Consider the following 4759-nt stretch of genomic DNA (forward strand, 5'->3'; position numbering starts at 1 on the left):
GTGGGAGGGTGCGATGGGAAGATGGGCATGGGATGGGATGCGATGCGATGACTTTCCCTTTCACCAGCAATATGAATTGGCCGCCATATAAAACGCGGTAGTATCGCCCATATGCGCACGCATCGATCCACTGTCATTCCCCGTTGCTGCCAGCGAAGATATCGCTTTGCTATTCCCCTTTTATGGCTGAATGGAAGTGGAACCCTGGACTCGGATGAGGTCCCAAACCCAAACCCAGACCCCAACCTGAACCTGAACCTGAACCTGGATCGCCGCCGCAGACAGAAAAAACGCCGAATAGCGGGCATACAAACGCGCTTGTAATTTTAAGGCCCAAGACCGGAGGACAGAGAACTCGGGGATCTCAGAACGGGGATCTCTGAACGATCCCAAGCCCAAGCCCAAACGCAAAACCCAAACTCAAAACCAAACCGAAGACCCCGGCCCAAGACAGGCCAAGTATGACGATGATGACAAACAAGGATACCAAACTCAGAATACCAAGGAATTCTTTGGGATAATTAAAAGCACTTAAGTAGGAATTTTTTTCGTCTCTCTTTCATTCTGTCTCTGTCTATCCTTTTGTTTTTTTCTGGCTGTCTGTCGCAGCTTTGCTCCCTGTTAAATTAATATAATTTTATATATAGTATATATATTATGTACGCGGACCAAGCAGCGATACATACGCAGCACAGGATTGCTAATTAACAAATAGCTGTCAAGGCTTTGTTGGCATATCTTTTAGGTTGAATCAATGTATTCGAGATTGTATGTCTTCAAAACATCAAAATCATCTTAAACATATAATGTTTTTCCTCGAAATCTATAATACATTATATTTCCTAATTAATTAATGAATATTTTTTCGATTTCTTGTATTATTTTTGTATTTCGCTGAACTGCGCTAATTGAGCAACCATTTCAAGATCGTAAGTTCAGAAGTCAAGATCGTTGTAAATTTGGGGAGTGCTGTTAATGCGATTGTTCACAAATTGCTGCGGTCATTCGGTTCCATCAAAACATTAATTTTTATTTCATTATTTGTTTTGCCGGGTCCAGTCCAATCGCTGGCTCATGCAAATTCTTGGCCGGCGTTGGGGATTGTGAAATGCTTTTAGCTGATATTCAATATTTTGCCTGCTTTGCTGCATTCAAGGCGAACTTGAACTTCGTCGGAACGGCGACTGTGACTCGGGTGTGATTTGTGGGCATTTCGCGCAGAGACACTTCATTTATCACCTTCGCTGGTGCGGCATCGGATTCGCTTTGAGTCCCGGCACTGGTATCGGTATCGCAGGCAGCCTTGACCTTGACGAAAGATTTCGCGACGAACCCAAAATCTGTCCGAGATCTCGGGGAAACTGACGGTGCGAGGGTGATCACAACAACAACGACATTTTCGCCCGGCGACGGCATCGAGAATAAACATTTATTTGTGCGGTTTCGACGCGACTTGGGATTTGGATTTTGCTTTGTTTCTGCTGTGCTGGCTGCCATGCTTTTGGCCTTATTAATGATGCAAGGCGCGATAATGACGCATGCATACCAGATCAGGTCCCATAATACACAAATGCTAAGTGCTTCCGATTCGGCTCCCCTTTCCCGCCCACCATCTCCATGGCCTCCTCGTCGCGGCTACTATCTTTTCTAGGAGCTGTGGCACTGCCACAAAATGCCAGGAATGGTGTTAAGCACGATTAATTCATCGACAATCCTCCTCTTCACCGTACCGCCGAACCATTCCAATCCCAATCCCATTCCCATACCATCCTCGCTCTCAGTGGATGTGCTCAGTGTCGAAGGCGAGCGCTAAATAAATAAATGAATTAATGGCCAATGCATGTGCGGTGCAGAAAAATCAATTAAATAAAATACGAAATACGTATACGGATACGTTAAACATGCTGCCGCGGAGCAGCGAACGAGGCAAGTGGCAGCAGTGGCAGCAACAAGTTGCAGCCGGCAGTTAATGTGCGGCTACACTGAAAAAATACTCAACTCCAATCGGTTTTTGATTTGTTTAATTTGCCAGCTGATCATGAAATAAAGAGTGCCTGTTTTGGCAGGTCCATATTTTCTTAATTTTTTATTGGAATTTCAACTAATAGATAATATTAAAATTTCTGAGAACTTTCAGCTACTTCTCCCAGTGAATCTTTGTGTGGCAGCTTGGGCCCGACTATGCAGATGCAGACGCCGACTGCTGCTGGCTCCTTGGCTAACTTGGCTCACTTGGCACTGGACCTGGCACAGCAATATTAAATTGTTACTCTTTGGACAATTTGAACACGCGCAGGCGCAAGAAAACAACAGCAAATAAAGAAAATAAATCTAAAAAAAAAGAAAAGGAATAAAACTTCAGCTTAAAAGAAGAGCGGCTGAGGAGAGATCCAAACGCAATCGCAGATCGGTTGCTCGATCAATGCGGCAGATTGGCAAAGCAACACTCCACTTCCACTCCGATACGCTCCACTCCGATCCCGACCTGGCATCCCGATCACAGGCGGAGCTGTCAGGCTGGGCCTCCTCAATAAGGTCGGGGCATGTGTTGGATCCGTTCGAGTCGCTCGCAGTGGTAATTAACTCGTTTGCTATTGTAAATGCCTCATTGCAACACTTTTGATGCCGATTGCAACTGCAACAGCAACAGCAACTGCGGCTCAGCCGGATCAGGAGAGGCCACCTCAGTGGGTGGTCCCTGGGTTGGGCGGTTCGTTTGATGGCCATAAATGTGTGATCCACATCCCAGATGCCAGAGCCGCGATCGCCGTTCCCATATCCGGAAACACTGAAACCAGCTTTGTCAATCGCTTATGAATGGATTTAACCTTGAGTCCGAGATTCCTGGAATTAGCGACACTTTGGCCATAAAGCACCCACACACACACCGATGCCCAACCCAGGCCACAAAAAAAACTTTGAATATCCCAGCTTCGAAAAGCCCCCCGTCTAACAATGACAAATCCGTGCCGAAAGTTTGCCAGATTCCCAGACCATGATGGGGCAGGCTATCCTCACACGACATCGCCGCATATATCGTGGTACCTGCCACCTAATGGATTTTATTTGTGGCTCGCTCTCACAGAGATCTTAAATTTTGCTCGTTTTGCTGCTCGTCTGAGTGGACCTGAGTGTCCCTGGCCATTGCGAATATTTTTATTGTGGTTAATTTGAGTTTGTTGTTCCTCCCGCTGGTTCGACGCCAATGGTCTTGGATCTGGATCTGGATGTGGATGTGGATGTAGATGTGGGTCTGACTATGACTCAATTAGCTGCGGCGACCCAGGCAAGGCCAAAACGGCGAACTGGGCGCAGTCAATGAATTGATGATGGTTGGGGATCGGTCATTTGATAGATTATGAGACCGTGAAACGATCGTTAACAGAGGAACCAAGCGAAAAACTTTTCTGTTCATCTGAGCACTTCAAAGTGGAAACGTATGAATCGCAACTATTATGAAGATAGCGAATTCAAGGTAAATCAGAAAAGTATTTGTTAATCTCATAGTTACTGAAAGATCTTAATAAATTTACAATTATTTTATTACACAAAACACTTAGCTTAGACGCAGTATTAAAAAATCATTAAATCGTCAAATATTTAAGCAACTATTAAACTAACTTATATTTTTCAATTCAACAATAAAAAGTAATTTAAATAGCTTAAAATTGGAGCATATAAACACTACATAGCGCTGTTAAGATCACTTCTCACTTTCAATTGTCCAACAAGGGGCGACAACTCCGTTTTTCAAATCCCATAAAATCAAGAAAACGAAAGACTTAGGCAGCGAACTTTGTCGCATAAAGGAATCGGAGACACGAGCAACTTATGCAAATAACACCGGTTTCAGCGATGATGTTGTTGTTGTTGTTGTAGTTGCTGTCGCCATTACCTGTCTGTGGCATGTTTGGAGTGTTGGAGGCGCTTCCTTTTTTGCCGCTCAGCCAGGATAAACAAAGACCTTAAGCAGACAGCAGGATGTGTCAGACATAATTTTCATAATTTTACGCCACGAAATCTGCAAGATTTCTGGCATTTACTTACGCCCCGCCCTTCGCCCCCCCTTTTTCCATCCACACAGTTCTTGAAATTTAATACGCCACCAGCAACCGAGTGAATAAGGCAGCGAGGGTGAGAAAGAGAGTGCAGTTCCCTGTCCCAGCAATCCAAGCTATCCCAGCAAACCCAGCCGCAATCCCAGGAACCCCGAAACCCCCGAGCGGCTTCACCTCGTGGTCGGTCGGGTTCTGAGGTGTGAATTTTTAACCGGATATGAGTGAAACGCATCTTCCAGGACAACCCAGACGACGCCTTCATCCTCGTCGTCATCGTCAGGGCTGCGACACAATTCTTAGGCGACTGACTGACAAACTGACTGACAAACCAGAAGAACGGCCAGGGGCTGGATCGTATTTAATGAAATGATAGATTGACGGGCGGCCACAGCCACTCCTTTCCCCTGCCACTCGTGAAAATTTCACTCAAGCACATGCCACTTTGGCTTTCATTTAATACATTCAATTCGCCGTCTCGCCCTGCGTTTCACCTTTTTGCTGTCATTTTGCCAAGCGCTTCAAAGCCACTCGCATGTAAACAATCGAATTACACATGCTCGCCTGGACTTAACACCAAACAGATTAGATGAGCGGCTCCCGGGAATGGCGATTGGGATAGTGGGAAGTGCCGATGCGACAGCAATCTCCCCTGCAGGAGATTGTCTGGGAATGCAACTGAAGCCAAGGAAAAGAGTTCACTT

This window comes from Drosophila yakuba, chromosome 2R (assembly GCF_016746365.2).
Source record: "Drosophila yakuba strain Tai18E2 chromosome 2R, Prin_Dyak_Tai18E2_2.1, whole genome shotgun sequence".
NCBI lineage: Eukaryota > Metazoa > Arthropoda > Insecta > Diptera > Drosophilidae > Drosophila > Drosophila yakuba.